The sequence below is a fragment of the Pistacia vera genome, unplaced genomic scaffold (genome assembly GCF_008641045.1).
Source record: "Pistacia vera cultivar Batoury unplaced genomic scaffold, PisVer_v2 Contig487, whole genome shotgun sequence".
In the NCBI taxonomy this organism is placed as follows: domain Eukaryota; kingdom Viridiplantae; phylum Streptophyta; class Magnoliopsida; order Sapindales; family Anacardiaceae; genus Pistacia; species Pistacia vera.
In genome coordinates this window covers 656,941-677,875 of record NW_022196320.1, presented here as the reverse complement: position 1 = coordinate 677,875, position 20,935 = coordinate 656,941, and the positions used below count along the sequence as shown (strand labels likewise).

The 20,935-nt window shown below is 34.0% G+C and overlaps 1 long non-coding RNA gene across 1 annotated transcript; it reads left to right on the top strand.

The window, feature by feature from the left end:
- Window positions 1-10,391: 10,391 nt before the first annotated feature.
- Window positions 10,392-11,217, top strand: LOC116147006. Its single transcript, XR_004130602.1, has 2 exons — window positions 10,392-10,453; window positions 10,890-11,217. It is a non-coding gene; the product is annotated as an uncharacterized LOC116147006 (long non-coding RNA).
- Window positions 11,218-20,935: the final 9,718 nt, after the last annotated feature.

Genomic DNA, 20,935 nt, shown 5'->3' with positions numbered 1-20,935 from the left:
TTTCTCTTTTTTGTATCTCTAGTTTTTTTTCCCTTAGTTTAGTTTGTAACTAAACCTTTTTAATTAATGAAAGAGATTTTTTGCATATATCTGTCGAGAAATTTTTAGTTTCTGCAGAATCTCTTTGGTCGTCTTAATCGGACTTATCATGAACATTTTGAATTTGCTCCAAGTTACATGTAGCTTGCTTTTTTGAGGAACTTTTCGAATGCATATAAGAAAATCTTGTGTGACAACTTTGAGTTTGGACTGATTGCCCGTCTCGAGTTTTAGCTGCTGGCATATAATCGATTTTCCTTTGAAGAGTTTTACTAGAATTTTTCCAAGTGTAACTTCGTCGATTCAGGAAATTTCACCCTTAATGAGTTGGATTTTGGCGTGGCTTATCGAGTTAAGCTGTCTTTTTTTCCAAACTATTGACTATGAGTTTTTAGATACAATTGCGTAGGTCATGATTTTTGAAGCAATAGATGATAAATGGTAAACAATAAGTAAATAAAAAAAATGACAAACAAATAAAAGTTTGTGAATAATACCTCTTTTTACTGATAGAGTCTTTTGGCCATAAACAATCTTACAATAAATATTTGCAAGAAAATAAAACATAATTGGAACTTGAGCTGCTTATTGGTAATACCTTTGCATATGCTCGACGTTTTAGGCTCGTAGTATGGCTTTGCCATTGAGGCATTCCAGGTGGAACGTTATTAGTGCGAGCTTTTTGGAGATCTTGAATGGTCCTTCTCATTTTGGCCCAAGTGCCCCAGATTCAGGTTTTGTGTACCCTGGACGAACTTTCTGAAGACTAGGTCACCCACTTCAAAGTCCCTATTTTTGACTTTGGAGTTAAAGCATCATCTGGCTTGCTGTTGGTATAAGGCGAGCCTTAGCTGAGACTTGACTCGATGTTCTTCGATTAGGTTTAGCCTCAGGTGGAGAAGATCTTTGTTTGTTTCTTCGTTGAAGACTTCTCTCCAGAATGAACTAATCCCCACTTCAACTGGGGCCATTGCATTACACTTGTATGATTGAGAGAACAAAGTTTCTCCTATCGAGCTCTTGATTGTCTTTCAGTAAGACCATAAGGCCTTGGGCAATTCCTCAGCCCATCTTCCCAGTAGAGCATCGAGCTTCTTCTTAATGGTGTGCTTGATTAGTTCGTTCATAGTCTCTACTTGACCATTAACTTGAGGCCAGTAAACAGTGATGAAACTTTTCTTGATACCAAGCCATTCGCAGAAAGTTCTGAAATCTTTACTGTCAAACTGATTTCCATTGTTGGTTATTATTGTGTGGGGGATTTCGAATCTACAAATTATTTTTTTTGTAGATGAAATTTTTTAGCTTGTTCGACGTGATGGTAGTTAAAGGCTCGACTTCTGCCCACTTAGTAAAGTAGTCCACAACAACCACTTCAAACTTAACGCCCCATTTTCCTTGAGGCAAAGGTCCTATCAGGTCGATGCCCCAATTGCAAACGGTCAGGGGCTTGTCAAAGTAGTTAACTCTTCGGGTAGAGCTCACGAAACGTTTGTGAACCTTTGGCATTTATCGCATCTGTGCACATAATCTACTATATTATCAAAAACTGTGGGTCAGTAATAGCCCTGACGAAGCATTTTGTACGCTAGAGATCTACCCTTTGGCATCTTCCTCAAAACATAGTCCACGTCTTCATGGTTAACGCATCGCAAGAGCGATGAATCGTACCCAGGCTTATACAGTTGTCATTGATGAGTGTGTATTGAGCTGATTTTGCTCGAAGTGTTGTAGATTCATTTCTTCCTTCAGGCACTGTTTCATCTCTTAGGTAGGCAATTATTGCATCTATCTAGCTATATCTCTGCCCTGTTAGTAAGACTGGTTCCTTTGGAGCGAGGATGCTTGGACTTGGGAGGAACTTAGCAGGTATCGAATCAGTCTTCTCTTGGCTCATTGCAAAGGCTAAGTGAGCTAGAGCATCGGCCACTGAATTGTTCTCCCTTGGAATTTGAAGAATGGTGAAGGATTTGAACTGCTCAAGCTTGGATTTCACTTATTGGATATAAGATGTCATTCTCTCCTCATTTGCCTAATGTTCTCGAGTAATCTAATGGACTATGAGCTGGGAGTCGCTATAAATCTTGATGGACTCTGCCCCCATTTCCCTAGCAAGGTGGATCCCTGCGAGCAATGCCTCGTACTTAGTCTCGTTGTTGGTGGCAGCAAACTCGAATCTGACTACGGCTCTGATGGGGTTTCCTTTGGGACTTTTGAGCAAGAGCCCAACTCTTGCCCCCTTCTCATTTGAGGATCCGTCTACATACAAAGTCCATATCCATAGATCATCACGCTTTGGCTTCTGCTGTTTGCTTTCCTTTGAGGTGCTTGCCTCTGGCGGGATTACTTCTTCTTCTTGCTAATAGGAGAATTCTGAAATGAAGTCTGCCAAAGCCTGACCTTTTATTGCTATTCTTGGGATGTACTTTATATTATGTCAACTCATCTCCATCATCCACTGGATCAATCTGCCCGATGCCTCGGGCTTTTACATTATCTTCCCCAATGAAAATTTTGTCAACACATGTATGAAGTGCACCTGGAAATAGGGTCGCAGCTTCTGAGCGATGACGACTAGTGCGTAGACAAGCTTCTCCATCTCGGGTTATCTTGTCTTTGCGTCCAGCAACCTTTTGCTCATATAATATACCAGCCACTAGACTCCCCCTTCCTCGAGTATAAGAGTCGCGCTGATCACGGACTTAGATACTAATAAATATAGCAGCAGCAACTCACCTTGGACGGGCTTTGATAACAAAAGAGGATGTCCTAGATGTTTCTTCAATTTTGGAAGGCTTTCTCGCACTCCTTTGTCTACTTGAAACCCTTATTCTCCTTCAAGGTCTCAAAGAATAGTAAGCACCTGTCTGTGGCTTGGGAAAAAAACCTACTATGTGTGGCCACGCGCCCTGTAAGCTCTGAACCTGCCTTATGTTGGTTGGGCTTTTCATGTCCAGGAGAGCTTGAATCTTCTCTGGGTTGACTTCGACACCTCACTGATTGACCAAGAATCCCAGAAACTTTCCCGAGCTTACTTCGAAAGCACACTTCAGAGGATTGAGTTTCATTTTGTATTTTCTAAGGATGTCAAACATTTCTCCCAGATGCTCAATGTGGTTTTCAATGACCTTTAATTTGACAAGCATGTCATCGATGTACACCTCCATTGTCTTTCCGATTTGTTCGATGAACATCTTGTTCACCAAATGTTGGTAGGTCGCTCCAGCGTTTTTCAGGCCAAATGGCATAACTTTGTAACAGTAAATACCCCAATCAGTAATAAATGAGGTGTGTTCTTCATCGGGTTGATACATCGCGATTTGGTTATACCCCGATTATGCATCCATGAAGCTGAGTAGTGCATTCTCAATTGTCGCATCTACTAACTGGTTGATCCGAGGTAGTGGAAAGCTGTCTTTCGGACAAACTTTATTTAAATCTATGAAGTTGAAGCAAGTTTGCCACTTGCCGTTCTACGTTTTCACCAGGACTAGGTTGGCGAGCCAGTCTGGGTATTTCACTTTCCTGATGAAGTTGATGTCCAAGAATTTGTCAACCTTATCTTTGAGCGCTTTAAAGCGCTGTGTAATTTGTAAATAATAAAACTTTTAACTAATATAAATATTTATATTTTGTACTTGTTTATCCATCAAAACCATATCAATGCTAAACACATCGTTATTCATTTTAAAATTAATACATTCCTAACATCTTACTACTCTAGCAACGATTATCCAGTCATCACGTGATTGGTTAAGATTTTTAAGCGAACAATAGGACATGTAATGAATTGCCAATAGGGGGAAAAAAGACAATTATCAATAACGTATAGTAATGGTGAAGTATCGTTCGATAGCTGGATTTTTACCATATAATAAAAAACTGCATGTTTCGCTATGTTGAGTTCCTGTGACATAAACGCAAACATATTAATGATACATTATGGTTCGACCGCCGAACCATAACTATAATATTAATAATTATAGTTCGCTCTTGTAGATTTTGTCCAACAACATTGCTATGGTTCGATATATTAACATAAACTTGTTATATATGTAATTATAATTCGGTCAACCGGATTTTTAATGAAAATAAACAAATGAAAACAGTCATTACCTTCACAGGGATATATAAGCAGCAACTTTGTTTCTTCTAAAAATCGTATATACCTAAATCAAATTTGAGGAAAAAATATTTGTTATATCAATAATAAACCAACATAATTCAACAATCGAATTGTATGTTGAAAGTTATAAATTATAGTTGAATAATCAATAAGTGCTCTGCATAGTTCACCTTGGTGCTCTACATGATTCGCCGTGTGGAATTCCTGTGACATAATCACAAACATATTAATGGTTTATTACAGCTCAGCTGCCACACCATAACTTATAATATAAATCATTATAGTTCGACCTTGTAGATTCTATGCGACGCCACTGTAAACATAATAATGGTGTATTATGGTTCGGCTGTCGAACCATAAATTATAACATAAATCATTATACTTCGGCCGCTCATGGTGCTCTACATGATTCGCCGTGTGGAGTTCTTGTGACATGGTCACAAACATACTAACGTTACATTATGGTTCGCCAGCTGAACCATAACTTATAATATAAATCATTATAAATGAAAAAAATATTAAAAATAAACTGGAATTGGCAAGAACATCATATATATATTGTAAAACCCCATTCTAATCATATATATATTCGCTTTGGTTTTGTTTATAAGGAGGGACTTTTCTGTCAAATTTTAAAGTTTGGTTAGTGATGAAAACGAAGAAATGGAAGCTGTTGGGTTTGCATGTAACAAGGGCACATAATTTGGACATTTTCGTAAAGAAAAGCTTAGGTGGCGGGGTTAGATTGAAATTTAGAATTTTTGGGGGGCATATTAAATTTCAGAAAAAAAAAAATTTTGTTTAAAAGAAGAAGAAAACTGGGCAGTTCGCCCAAAAGAAGAAAAAGAAAAAAAAAAAACAGAGAAGAAGAGAGAGGGAGAAGAAGAAGAGAGGAGAGAAAGGAGAGAAGAAAGAAAGGAAAGGAGAAAGAGAGAAAGATAAGAGAGAAAAGATAGAAGAGAGGATAGAAAGAAAGAAAGAAGAAGAAAAGAAGAAAAAGGAGAAGAGAGGAGAATGGATTTCGGCTGAAAATGGTAGAGTGAGAGAGAAGAGTGGAGGAGAGTGCAGGGAGCTTCGGCTGAGTTAGAATTGTGAGTGGAAAACGCATTAAATCCTTTTCTAAAGTTTGCATTTTTCAAGTTGCATGTTACTTGATGTTTATTGTTTCAAGCATTTAAAAGTTATGTTTAAATTGATTATTTGGAATATTGTTTGTACCATAGAGATGAGTTGTGGATGTTGTTGATTTGAAGAGTAGATGGAGAAAGGTTATAAAATAGGCAGAATTAGAAATGTTGAACTTGGCATGCATGTGTGCATTTTATGCATATACATAATGTTTGTGAATAGAAAAGAAATTATGGGAAATTGTATGTTGGATATGGTGGCTGACTATTGTGGTTAACTGAAATTGGAGATTTAATGCAATAGTTTTATACGGGTAGAGCATATATGTTGATCCTAAAGAACCAAGAGTTATTAAAGTATGTTTTTGGTTATAAAAAGTTATGCTGTGAAATTCTGACAGCCTAAACTTCTGAAAATTTTATATATGTTTCGGGTTTGTAAATGAAGCTAAATTTCAGATATTTTGTTTTAGACTTATTAGAGATTGGTTGAAAATTGATTTCACCCCAAAATTCGAAGTATTGGATTTTTTATTGAATTTTGAATTCTGCTATGAAATTCTGGAATTTCATGTTTTCTGTAGAGCATGCATTTTTCAGAACTGAAATAATGCACTTATACTTATCCAAATTGAGTGATTTTAAATTCTGGTGAATCCTATATGTGTCTAGTTTAATTCTGGAGAGTTTCATGAGGTTTAGATTAAGGGCTGAATTGTTATGAATTTTACAAGTCAGTAACCTCAATTCTGGAAACAGTTGGCAGATTTAAATGAGTTGAAAGAAAATTGTGTTTTAAATAGTTATTGATTCTGAAATGACTTGAAAATATTACTGGATCAACATATATTTGTCTTGAATGCCCCATTGAAATTATAGCTTGATTTGGTGAGTGGATTAAACCAAATCTTCTTCCAAATCCTTAAATCCATGCTTGCATGTTAACTTGTGATTTTATTTTAAATGTTTTGATGAAGTTTGGTATATAGAATTTATATGTGTTCATGCTATATGAATAAAATGTTGCTGTTGAGAGTAGAGAATTGGTTGAATTGTATACGGGTTGAGGATCGTGATGTTGGTAGATGGTTTCTTGGTAAAAAGAAAAAGAGAAGGGGTGCATTCTGTCAGTTTTGAAAGTATGTTTTAAAACTTGCATTCTACCCCCATTTTGCATGGAATTTCATACGATTTGGCATGATTTACTTTTATATGAAATGTGGTATATATCTTATGATTAGTGATGGACATATGCTATGGAAATGTGATATTGAAAGTAATTTTTAATCTGGGTTAAACTGTCAGTTTTAAAACATGTTTGGAAATTTTCAGTTTCACCCCTGGATGTGATTTTTGAATATTATGTCATATATGTATGATTTATAAGCACTTACGAAATATGCTCTTGACTTACATGTTACTTGAGATTATGCATGAGATTGTTATGGTGTTAAAACCACCCTACGAAGTACCCATCCCCCAGTTTTCAGGCTCTGCCCACGCGATGCAGGATTCCGCTGGGTATTGAGATATTTGGTCTTCAGGCTCTGCGCATGCGTATTGAGATATTTAGTGCTCTGCCTGGGCGTTGAGTTTGTCCGCCAGGTATTGAGATGGTTTTCTTCAGGCTCTGCCCGCGCGATGATAGATCTTGCCGGGTATTGAGATGTATTTCCCAGCTCTGCCTGTGTGTGGGATGCCCACCAGGTATCGAGATTTTTCCCCAAGGTACTAGTTGTGGTGAGAACCTTTAGTATCGGTTTACTGTTTCGAAACAGGATATCAGTTTAAAGTTTTCAGATACCAGCCTACAGTTTTCAGTATCAGTTAATAGCTTCAGTTTTCAGTATCTGATGGATAGTTTGCATTAGTTATATGAAACAGTTGATGTTGTAGCATGATTTATAGAAAACATTGTCTTTAGAAGCATAAGCATTTACAGCAATTCTTTAAGTTCTCATAAAAGAATTTTCAGCATTTAGTAATGAGCTAGGATTCAGAAATTGTTGTCAGTTTAATTGATCAGATTATAATACTTAGAACAATTAGAAATGAGTTATGCATGCATACATGGATGATTAGCTGCCACCGTAAAAGAATGTTCATGGAATCATGTTGTTTTCTGTATTTTTATAAAAACCTTTGCATGCCATAACTTTTGTTTGACGAATGTTTTGCAAACTCCCCCTTTTCCCCACTCACTGAGTATTTCAGCTCACCCCTTTTTTTTAAATGTTTTTTTTCCCCACCAGGACCTTCCGGAGATCGTGCCGAGTAGTGAGCCTCTGCTCAGGGTTGTGCCACGCGTTGACATCTTTTATGTGGGTTTTACATTTACGTCGCATTGTAAAATTTGGACTTTCATTTCAAGAACTCATGTTTTCCTTCATGTATTTCCTTTTGTTTCATGTTTTGGAATGTATAGTATAAGTGGAAAACCTGATACTACAATTTTCCCTAACTCTTTCCTTTTGTAAAACGAAAGATGATGCATGTCTTTTTTTTTTTGAGATGTTGGAAATGGAAATACTATGATGTTATTCAAGAAAAGTATGTCTTTAAACAAGTTTCGCAGTTTTTCTACATGACACGTCTCGGGTATCTGAGTCTTGTGGGAGCGCCCGGATCCTACGGGATGAGGAAATTCGGGACGGGTTGTGTCATATATACTTTGGCCAGACCAAGCCTAAGCTAAAGTCAACCAAAACTTAAACCAAGTCAACATTGCGTTAACTTTTAATATGAATTAATAATAAAAAAAAAGAATTTTCTTGATATAAACATAGATAGTAACTCAAATTTCTTTAATTATTTTAAGTAGCAGAATTGTGACGATTGAATTGTAGGAAAGTGATGGGTAAAGGGTGAAGAATAACGTCCTTTAAAATATAGTTAAGGTTATAATTTGGGAAAGCAGATTTATTTTTAGACAAAAAACACAAAATAAATACAAGATCCATGTCTTTTCCCCTCAAATTAGAATAAAAACCTCAAAAAATAAAAATAAAAATAAAAATAAAAATAAAAGCATAATTCAACCCTAAAATAAACTAAATTGAAATGAGCAATACACGTACTAAAACTGATAAAACAGAAAACAGAGTTAATTGTGGCACCTTGAGTAGTGAAAGCTTTAACGATTTCAGTTTTCAAAAGTTTTAAGATCGAATAGCATGAGGAAGAGAATGAGAGAGTAAATTTTTTTGGAGATAAATCATAAAAAGCAAGTGGAGCCGTGGAGAAGAAGAGTGGAGAGAGTTTTAAACTTTTAATATGATATGAGCTTGGAATATATATAGTAATAACAAGTTTTTTGTGAGCCTAGATATATGTATAATAATTCTCATTTTTTTAAAATTTAAGGGTGGGTTTGGTTATATATATTAATAACAATTTTTGTGGGCTTATATATTAATAATTATTTTAAAAAAAAATTGAGGCCTACCCTCAAAGGGGCTGGATCCGCCCCTGGATATGAGTAGAGTTTTTGTGAAATTTTGATAGTTGTTTGGTTAGAAAAATGTAAAAGAGCTTTTTGATATTAACTTACCATAAAGAGTTTTAATACACAAGAATAGATCAAGTCAAATTCATAAAATTGAATAGGGACATTTTTGAAATTTCAACACTCTAAATAAACTCAAAAAGAGCTTATGGGAAGAGATATATGCTTAAATGTATAAGATAAAAACTGATTCGCTCTAAGATTTGTGTAACATCAAATGAAGGTCAGGAGAGAAAAATTAATTTATCTAGGAGATAGGGGCGGAGGGAGGGGGAGTCAAGGAGAGTCAGTTGACTCTCCTTGACCTTGAAAAATGATCATATATATATATATATATATTAACTTTTAAATTCATCAAATATATTAAATTAAGTTCTAATTTTTACAAAAAAAAAAAAACCCACAAATACATTAATAAATTATAATGAATTTAATATATTATTTAATTGTACAAAGAGCGAAATGAAGAAAGTTTGTATATCTTTTCATATATTTTATAAAATAAATATCATTTCTAAGATTGTTTGTTAAATTAAATAACTATTAATTGTAGGGGCGGAGGGGGGAGTCAAGGAGGGTCAGTTGACTCTCCTTGACCTTGAAAAATGATCATATATATATATATATATATATATATATAAACTTTTAAATTCATCAAATATATTAAATTAAGTTCTTAATTTTTACAAAAAAAAAATCCCACAAATACATTTAATAAATTATATAATGAATTATATATATATTATTTAATTGTACAAAGAGCGAAATGAAGAAAGTTTGTATATCTTTTCATATATTTTATAAAATAAATATCATTTCTAAGATTTGTTTGTTAAATTAAATAACTATTAATTGTTTTGTATTTCAATACTTATATATACACGGCCTCCAATTAAATTGCGGATGCTCAAACAGAGAATCAAACCTGAGACCGTATACCTATCCACACTATCCCAAATTCCTTTTAACCATCTAGACTATCCACAGATGAGTCATATCGAAATATTAGAATTAATAAAAAAAATAAAAAGTATATATTTTGATACATTATTTTAAGGAGTCGAAACGTAAAAGTGCAATTACAAAAAAAGTTATAATATTTGAGTAATGTTACATTTACATCACTCTTTTACACCAGTTTCATTACATCATGTCACAATCACACAAATTCTATTATAATATTAAAAATTCAAAATAATTAAAAATTTGTGTGGTTTTGATATATGCTACATCATGATGTAATGAATATGGTGTAAAAGAGTAGTGTAAATGTAGCATTACTAATAATATTTTACTATAAAAGTAGATAAATCTTTGAATATTTTATTAGTAGAAATTTTATTGTAGTTTAATTTGGATGTGTTGTTATTTGTGTTGGTTTAATAACTTCTTCATTAATAAATTTTCTTGGTTTTGTTTTACACTCGTTAAAGTATTATAAATTTATTCTATATCATCGAACACAATCATAAATAGATTAATTATAAAGAGCATTATAAATAAATATTCATATTTTTGTATAACTTATACCCAATATATTATTTATTATAAGTTTATTTATGATTGTATTATTAAGTTTAATTAACCCTTAACCCTCTAGAATGAGTTTCTGTCTACTCCCCTGCTAGGAGATCAATACTAATCAATTGGTGACAGGTACAGTTCCTAATTGCAAGGATTGTGAGATATTGTATGTTCAAGATCATGAATTATGTTGTTGACGTTTGTTTAAGCATGTAGTCTATGCATAATGTTTTTTAAGATTTCCTAACCGTTGGTATCATAGCAAGTTATTGAACCTATAATCTCTCCATAAAGATAATTAGGAAAGTATGATTTAATGATTTGTTTGAGTCTGATGTTTTATGTTGTGATTCTGGGTGTTTTGGAATGATGCTCCGTGTTGATATTAAACAAATCAATACGTTTTTATGAAGGATTAAATCTGGGTTTTAAGGGTATAAATATGTGGCTTTTGTATGAAGTTTTGGGTTGTTTTTTGGCCTAAATATGCAAATTTTATGTTAATTTTAAGTTTTATGTTGATTATGATGTGTAACTATGCAAAAACCCCATCTTTTCCGGCGTAAAGGGTTGCCGAAAGCATATGTTTGGTGGCTGGAGATTGCAGTGGCAGTGGAGGCCCGAAATGGCGCTGAAGGTTGAAGGCGCGTGAAGGCAAGAGGCTGGCTTTGTGTTGCAAGGACTAAAAAGAACTTTACAGGGTATATGAGACTGTATGGTAATTTATGAAAAAAACGTATAGTGGATCCCTAATGTATCGTATACTTTCATTTATACCCCTGGAAAGTTTGTTTTGTATGTAGCTCCTGATTCAAAGTATGCTTCACTATTTAGCCCATAAATTTTAGAACTGACAGATTAATCCTAAAATGCTATTGAAGTTACTTTTAACTGGATGATAGGACCTGATGCTCCTAAATGGTTTCTCATTATGCAATGGCCTATTATAATTGTTGATTTATTGATTATTATTTCATACATGAATGTCATGGGATTTTTATGCATTAAGGATTATTATTTACATGAATGCTTTATGTCTTTATATAGTTTGTTAGTCACCAAAGTGATCAAACTAGAATGATGAAGAAATTTACGTGCATGGAATTATCAATTATCCATGATATTAATGAAATGACTAAAAATGAAAAATGAGTGGATAAATTGATGCTCACTAATCATTAGAATTTCAGGATTTGCCCAAAGGTAAATTAATTATCTTATGATTAGTAGGCATTATGGAGGCATATTGATAGTTTTTGGTCAAATATATTTGTATATCCATAGATAACATGCATGTTTGATTGGAAATATTGGTTGTCTCATAAAGTTTTTTATAAGCATTTAGTTTATGATAGTATACTGTAGTTTCTACCCAAAGGAGAACTATGGTGTACTTTGATTGTTTAATTATATGAATCTATGATGTAAATATATTTCAATTTGAGCATTTATGTATTATTATCTGCAACATCTATTTCACTTCATTCGCAAGCTTCGTGTGTTACCGTATTTAATGGGTTAAATTGATATAAATGGTGCAATCAGGTCAAGTTCCATTTAGGTGTTTTGGATCTTGACTTAGTGTTGCTGGAAGATAAACCTCCTACTATTACAGATTCGTGCAATGAGAAAGAGATGTTTTACCATAAAGCATTGAAATGGTCTAATAGACTAAGCCTTATGTTTTTGCAAATGACTATTGCCAATAACATTAAGACCACTATTCCACAAACAGAAAGAACAAAGGAGCACCTTGAGTCTGTGGAAGAACGTTTACATTCTACTGACAAAATCACTCATTGGTATATTAATGGCACAACTCACGACAATAAAGTTTGATAGGTTGAGAAGGATGCAAGAATATACCATCGAGTTGACTAATGTTGCAACAAGGTTAAAGACCTTGATGATGATGATGGACGATGACTCATTTTGGCGTGGTTTGTTTTGAACTCATTTTCTCCTAAATATAGGCCTTTTCAAATCAGTTATAACACTATTAAGTATAAGTGGAATGTTAACGAATTGGCCAGTATGTTTGTTCAAGAGGAAACAAGGTTGGAAAAATTAAGGGAATCATTCTGTTAACCTTGTGCGTCAAGGAGCTGGAATGGGACCACTCGTCTGGATAATTTTAGAACGGGCGCTCCTATTCAACTGAAACGGTCGTTCCTCTTCTAGGAATTTTTGTTCCTATTCGCTTGAACGGTTGTTCTTGTTCTTGTTCTAGAATTTGTTTATTCTTCTTATCACTGATGATTGTTGTATGAAATTGTATGTATGCTACCACTTGTATTTCCAACATAATACAGGGTTTCCTTATGATCCAAACTACAAATCCAACTAAAGATTTTTGTTTATGGGGAATCGTATGATGGCTCCAACTAAAGGCATAGGGACTTATTGTTTAGTCCATACTAGTTATCATTTGGACTTATTACAGATTCTTTATGTGCCTTCAATTTCTAGGAACCTAGTTTCCTTTTACAAACTTAATGTTTTTGGATATAATGTTTTGCTTAATCTTTACTATTCACAATATTGTTGGAATTAAACATAGTATGCTTAATGAAAGTTCTACTTACTTGTGGCATAAACTTTGGGTCATATATAGAGGTGTTCAAGTTCGAGTATGTTGCATTTTTTGGAGGATCTGGAACCGGAAGCGGAACCGACGGTTCCTTGAAATTTGGAACTGGAACCGAAGCTAACAATTCTGGTTCCTGGGTATCCAAAACCGGAACCTGTAACAATAGTTCCTGCTCTAGTTATAGGTACCTTGTAAAATTACAATTACCCACCAAAATATTTTTAAAATGGCAAAAAAAAAAAAAAAAAAAAAGCCCTTAAAAACTTAAAAATACAGCCCCACATGGCACTTGTTAACAAAAATAAAATTACAAATTCAAAATTACAAACTCCATTACTTTTAAAGGTAAATTCTCAAAAGTCAAACCAACTTACTTTAAATGTTATGAAATATAAATATAAATGTATTCATATTACTTTTTCTACAAAAGTTTTTATCAAACCCCCACTATTTAATTTTATTTTATATTAGTCTCGGTTCCCAGTTCCTGACTGTAGGAACTGGAACCGTACAGTGACGATTCCAAAAATTTAGAACCGGAACCTACCTGTTGACGGTTGGTTCCGGCTAGGAACCGGAACCAAACCCCGAGTACCAGCCGGTTCCGATTCCAATCGGTTCTTTTGAACACCCCTAGTCATATATCCAAAGAAGGGTTACAAAGATTACTAATGAATGAGATTTTTCCAAATTTAGATTTTACTGATCTTGGAATATGTGTAGATTGCATTAAGGAAAAGCAAACCAAACATACTAAGAAAGGTGCCGCAAGAAGTTCTTAGCATCTTGAAATTATACACACATCAATATATGCAAACCTTTGATGCTCCATCTTTTAGTGGAGAAAAGTATGTCATCACTTATATAAATGATTTTTCTCATTATGGATATATTTACTTGCTTAATGAAAAATCTCAATATGTGGATGCACTTCAGGTATACATAAATGAGGTTGAAAGGCAATTAGATACAAAAGTGAAAATAGTAAGATCTGATAGAGCTGGTAAATACTATGGAAAACATACTGATTTAAGACAATGTCTCGGTCTATTTGCAAAGTTCCTCGAAAATTGTGGCATATGCACACAATACGCTATACAAAGCACATCACAATAAAATGGTATGGCAGAAAGGCGTAATCGGACATTAATCAATATAATTAGGAGTATGATGAGTTACTCCTCATTACCTATATCTTGTGGATGCATGCTTTTAAAACTATTGCATATTTAATGAATAGGGTTCTTAATAAGGTAGTCTTAAAAATCCTTTTGAGTTGTAGACTGGAAGAAAACCTAGTTTAAGGCACTTGCATGTTAAAGGTTGCCAAGCAAGAGCGAAAATTTACAATCCACATGAAAAGAAATTAGATTCTTGAACAGTCAGAAGTTACTTTATTGGTTACCTAGAGAAATCTAAAGGGTATAGGCTTTGCTGTCCAAACCATAGTCCGAGAATTTCAAGGACTGGTAATACTAGATTTCTTGAAAATGGTGAAGTTAGTGGTAGTGATGAATGACGAGTTGTGAACATACAGGAAATTAAGCTATATCTTCTTGTACCCATAAATGTTTCCTTTTCCACAACTACTTCAAATTTTGTTCTAGTTGTTGAAGAACGCCCTTACAAAGTTGGACAACTTTTGAATGAGGATACACTCCCAGCAGAAACTAACTCACAAAGATCTGATTAAAATGAATCGCAGGGAATGCCATAAAGAAGATCAGATACAAATCGGCTATTCTGGATGATTATGTGGTTTATTTGTAAGAATCAGATTTTAATATTAGAATTAATAAGGATCCGGTTTTTTTTTTTCCTCACAACCCATATAAAGTACTGAGTCTGAAAAATGGTTCGAAGATGAGTTGAATTTCATGGAACATAATGGAGTCTAAAACCTTGTCGAATTGCTAGAAGAATGTAAAGAGTCGAGTATAAATAGGTCTTCAAGACCAAGCGTGACTTGAATGACAATGTCAAACGGTATAAAACTAAACTTATTGCTTAGCGTTACAGTAAAAAAGATGGTGTTGATTATAAAGAGATTTTTTGTCTATCTAAAATAAGGACTCTTTAAGGCTATTATGGCATGGTGGCTCATTATGATTTAGAGTTACACCAAATGGATCATGTGGATGTGAAAATACCTTTTCTTAATAAATAACTTGAGGAGGAAATTTATATGGATCAACCTGATGTGTGTAAGCTTAAAAAGTCAATATAAGGACTTAAACAAGCTTCCTGGCAGTGGTATATTAAGTTCAATGATACCATAACATTCTTTGGTTTAATAGAAAATGTCGTTGATTGGTGTATATACAAAAGGTCAGTGGGAATAAGTTTATTTTACTAGATCTATATCTTGATGACATTTTACTTGCTACTAATGATTTAAGTATGCTGCATGAGATGAAAGATTTTCTCTCAAGGAATTTTCAAATGAAAGATATGGGAGAGGCATCCTATGTGATAGGAATTGAAACATTCTGTGATAGATCACATGAATTGTTGGAATTGTCTCAGAAAGGTTATATCAAAGAATTCTCTAGAGATTTAATATGGACAAATGTTCAACATAAGTTGTTCCCATATAGGAAGGTGATAAACTTAGTCTCATGCAATTCCAAAGAATGATGTAAAACGTAAAGAAATGGAATCAATTTCATATGCTTCTATTGTGGGCAATTTAATGTATCAAAGCAATCCAGAAATTGATCATTGGAAGGCTGTAAAGAAAGTTTTAAGGTACTTGTAAGGAACAAAGAAATAAATACTCATGTAAAGGAAGTCCAACCACTTAGACATGATTGGATACTCAAATTCGGTTTCTTGTTGGATGCCTTGACAGCAGAATGTCTACCTTTGATTATCTATTCTTTTTGGTTGAAGGAGCAGTATCATGGAAAAGTATCAAATATACTGTCATTGCTTCATCCATTATGGAAGCAGAGTTTGTGGCATGTTTTTAGGCCATAATTCATGCATTATGGCTGCAGAACTTTATTTCAGGACTTGGGGTACTCGACACCATTACCAAGCAGTGAAAATTTACTGTAATAATTCTGCAGTAGTATTCTTCTCCAAGAACGATAAATATTCTAGAGGTACCAAACATATGGAATTAAAGTATTATGTCGTTAAGGAGGAGGTTTATAGACAAAGAGCGTGGATTAAGAATATTAGAATAGATCTCATGATTGCAAATTTGTTGACCAAAGGTTTACCACCCAAGACATTTAAAGAACATGTACACAGAATGGGTCTTGGTTGTGGTGATTACTAATAAATGATGTGGTTATGATGTTAATAACACTTTGAGCTCATTAATGTGTTTCTGATATACATTAATGAATTTCTTGTTTCTCAATGATGTACACATAATTTGCTTTGAGTTGATGTTAACAGGAAAGTCTTTATGATACATTATTGTGGACCATGATAAAATTTATATATCAATTATGGACCAACTGTGATAAGTTGCAGGTATTATGGTATATGGAAGGGAGTATACGATCTAAATAGAGTACAACCCTCATAACCCGTATTTTGTAATTTATTATGGAATAGTAATTATGATGGACAATATAGAAGAGATTTATTTACTCTGTGCAGTTAACGTTTATGCTATTAGCCTTTCAGTGTCTTTAATCATCAGGTCAAGTGGAAGAATGTAAGATTTTACTCAAAATTAAGTGGCCCGATTTTATGGGCATTAATATTAATGATTTAACAGCAAATAAACCTTGTTCGGACATCCGGCTATTTGATGGACATACCAGATTTAAGGAAGATAAATATAAATTGGTCTTCTCTCTGCCTATTACGATTATGCATAGAAAGAGATATATGCTTAAACATATACAAATAGAAAACTGATTCCACCTAAGGTTTGTGTAACATCAAATGAAGGTCAGGAGGGAGAAATCAATTTATCTAGGAGATCAATACTGAATAATTGGTGACAGGTACACTTCTTAATTGCAAGGATTTTGAGAAATTGTATGTTCAAGATCCTGAATTATGTTGTTGATGTTTGTTTAAGCATGCATGTCTATGCATAATGTTTCTTAAGATTTTCTAACACTCTTCTCTCATAAATAGTAAAATAACTTATTTAAAATTTAATAAGCACTTTTGAGATGCAACCAAACAATCTAAAAAAGTTTTAAAAACACTTAAAACTTTAAATAAGTTATTTTGGCCAATAAATAAGTCAAACTAAATAGACTTTAAATAAAGTTATCAACTTAATTACTTGTCTCCAATACGTGACACTAATTTATGATCATTATCTTTCAATGCTTAAAGTTCTACTTAAAAATATAAATGCAAGAGTAAAAATATTGTACACATGAATTCTGTCACGCACGCATGCACACACTTATTCATTTTTTTTTTCTTTTTCTTGCAATTTTTTTTCTTTTAAATAAGAATTGCAATTATATTGACATACAAGAGATTTTTAAATTTTACCATGAGCAAATACTCCCCGAAATTATTAAGGACTTTTCTAAACAGATTTAAAAAAAAAAAAAAAAATCTCCTAAAAATTATTAAGAACCTCCCTTAGACGGTTGTTTTAATATAAAAATATACTGGTTGATAATAAATTTTAAGAATTTCATAAGAGTTCATAGGGCTAATACCATGCACACCCCTTAAAGTTTGATGAACTAATTAATCCTTCATTCCACTTAAATTGATTGAAGTGTCTACTGACAAATAAAATAACTAATGGTTAAAGAATGACTTTTTTCAATTATATTTATGTATTATCATTTGATAATCCATTTTAATTGATGAAAGTGAAAGGAGTAGGCTAAACACTTATTTCCCCAAATCCTTACTGTTTTATATATATGATGAAACTAAACAGTGAGCCTCAGGCTATGTGGAGGCTAATTAGTTTTTTTTATTATTATTATAATAAATACCTGGTATACAGATTGGATTATTAAGTGAATTAATAATATGATACAGTCAATTAAATGCGTCATTAATCGAATTTATTAGTTAAAAGGGACGTAAAACGGAAGCATCAAGTAGGTTAAATAATTTCATATTACAATCACGTCAGCAGTCAATCTTAACCACTTAACAATATCGTAGTACAAAATTTCACCGTAATAGTAGTAAGTCACCTGTTCCTTTCTCCACAAAACCAAGACATGCAATAATGTATGTGCTAGCAGCCGATGGTGGTTTTGGGTGGTTGGAGGTATTTTGTTAACTTTTAAACTTTTTTATGGTTGAAGTGTTTTAGCTATATTTTCAAATATAGAGAGTCTGGGTAATTGTTATTTGGTAGACATATGAGGACAAATTTGTCCGAAATTATAAAAAATTAAGGGCAAAATAGGGTTAAAATTAAGATTACCTCGGTAATCTTATATTAACACCCCTTAGGAAGGTAATCTGATTACCCCCAATGTTACCAATAATAAACACTATTTGCAATAAAAGTTTACGTAATATTTTATTACCTGACAACCAAATGAGAGAATCTTGAAAATTAAACAAAGATTACAGGATTAATCTTATATCACCCTGAACCAAATGCAACCTTAATCTTTTATCATTTCGGACACATTTTCCCTCATATGTCTACCAAATAACAATTAACCGAAACCCCCTATATTTGAGAATTTAGCTAAAATACTCCAACCACAAAAAAGTTTAAAAGTTAAAAAAATACCTCTAGCTACCCAAGACTAGAGGTGGGCAAGGGACCGGTCCCTTGCGGGCTCATGCCTGGGTACGTTTGGGATTGGTCCCTTGGGACTGGTCCCAAATGGGACCAGTCACTCATGGGCCTAGGACCGGTCCCAAGCCCATGAGAAAAACCAGGACCCGGACCAGGCCCTAGGCCTGGTCGGGACTGGTCCCATGGGCCCAGGACCAATCCTAGGACCGGTCCCATGGGCCTTGAATAATTTCATTTTCCCCCCTCAATTTTTTTATATTTCGAGGGAAAAATGAAATTTTATAGGGGGTTTTTAGTATTTTTTAGGGGTAAAATTTATAAATTTTTTAGGGGTAAAATTTGTAAAATTTTTTTTTTTTTAAATTTTGTAAAATTTTTTTTAGCCCTCGTAATTTATATTTATTTTAAAATTAATAGGGGTTTTTATGTAATTTAGCAGGGGACTACATTGAAAAAATACAAAATTTTTTGGGCCCAGGCTTGGGACCGGTCCCAGGCCCGGGCCTTGGAGGAGGGCCTAGTGGAGGGCCCGGGCCCTCCTCCTTAGGCCTGGTCCCGTTTTGGGACTAGGCCTCCTAGGTCTGGTCCTCTCAAGGACCGGTCCTAGGACCGAGTTTTAGAGCTGGGCTTTTGGGCCTAGTCCCAAATGCCCAGCTCTACCCAAGACCACCGTCGATCGTTAGCCACCACTGCTGGCCACCGGCAAAAGTTTTCATATCGGTGTAAGACCGACATGATCTTGTCGGTCATGTGCCGGTAAAGAGATTTTCGGTATATGGCCGGAAACAACTAGATCTGGTCGTTTCACGGCCAAAGATGTGTTAGTGAAATGCCATAGATCTGGCTATGAAATGGCCGCCATTTCACGACTACACCTTTCACCGTGAAATGGCCATACAACTAGATCCAGCCGTTTTTTTCCATGGATCTTTAGGCCTTACCGGTGCACGACCAGCCTGATCCGACTAGTCATGCGCCATTATGGCGGCTGCCAGCGGTGGTGGCTAGCTGCCGACAGTGGCTTGGGGTGGGTGGGGGTGATTTTGCTACAAATTAAAATTTTATATAGCTAGAGTGTTTTAGCAAAATTTCAAATATAGGAGATTAAAAGAAATAATTTAAAAAATAATAATAAATATTATATTAAATTATTATTTTAAAATGAGGGCAATTTAGTAGTCTACATAGCATACCCACTCATTTATCCTTCCAACCAAACATATTATTATAATATACCCACCAATTTATTCCAACTAACCAAACACATTTCTCTAAAGATTTGCTGGTAATCTATCTTTCTAGTAATACAACATTCCCTAAATCAAACGTACCCTAAAAATTATTGGAAATGTTTATAGAAATGTGTTTGATTGGTAGGAATAAATTGATGGGTAAGTTATATTAATATTTTTTTTAGGAGAAATAAATTGAAGGGTATGTTATGTAATTTACTAAATTTCCCTCCTTTTTAAATATTAATATAATGTTTTTTTTTTTTGAACAATTGTTTTAACCCCTATGTTTGACATATTGTTAAAACACCCTGGTCACATAAAAGTTTAATTTCGAAGCAAATCACCCTTGCCCACCCCAAGCCACTACCAATCGCTTGCCGCGACCAACGGTGGCAGTGGTTGGAACAGTGCATAACTGGTTGGATCTGGTCGGTCGTGCGTCGATCTATCTACTTCTGGCCAAATTTATCATGGATCTAGCCATTTCTGGCCAGATCTACGACTAGAATTGGTTGTTGTTAATGGCCAGAGTTTTAGCCATTGACGGCCAAAGATCTGGCAATCGTTAATAGCCAGAAGCCGTTTTCAGTCAGGTCTGCGACGATCTGGAAATTTTCGGCCAAAGATCTAGCCGAAAATGGCCGGCTTGGGTAATTTTTTTAAAGTCTAATGATATTTATGTCCTAAAAATTTTGTATATAAGGATAAAGTAGTCCATTAATATTTTTTTTTAAATTGTTTTTAAAACGGGGGCATTATTATCCAAAAATTTTAATAGTTATGGGTAAAATTGTAACAAAAATAAGATTACTAAATAATCTTAAAATACATAAGAAAATTAAGATAATCAGATTACTTCCTATATTATCAATAATAATTACTATTGATATGGGAATATTATCGGAATCTTATATTACTTGACAACTAAATGTGGTAATAAAGTAATACAAGATGATATTACCTCGGTAACAAGGGATTACCCCAACCAAACACACCTTTTATTTCTTCATTATTTCCAAGAGACTCAAGCACTGTTGCCAATGTTATGGGAATCAATTGGCAGCTTCTTCCTTGATGGTACC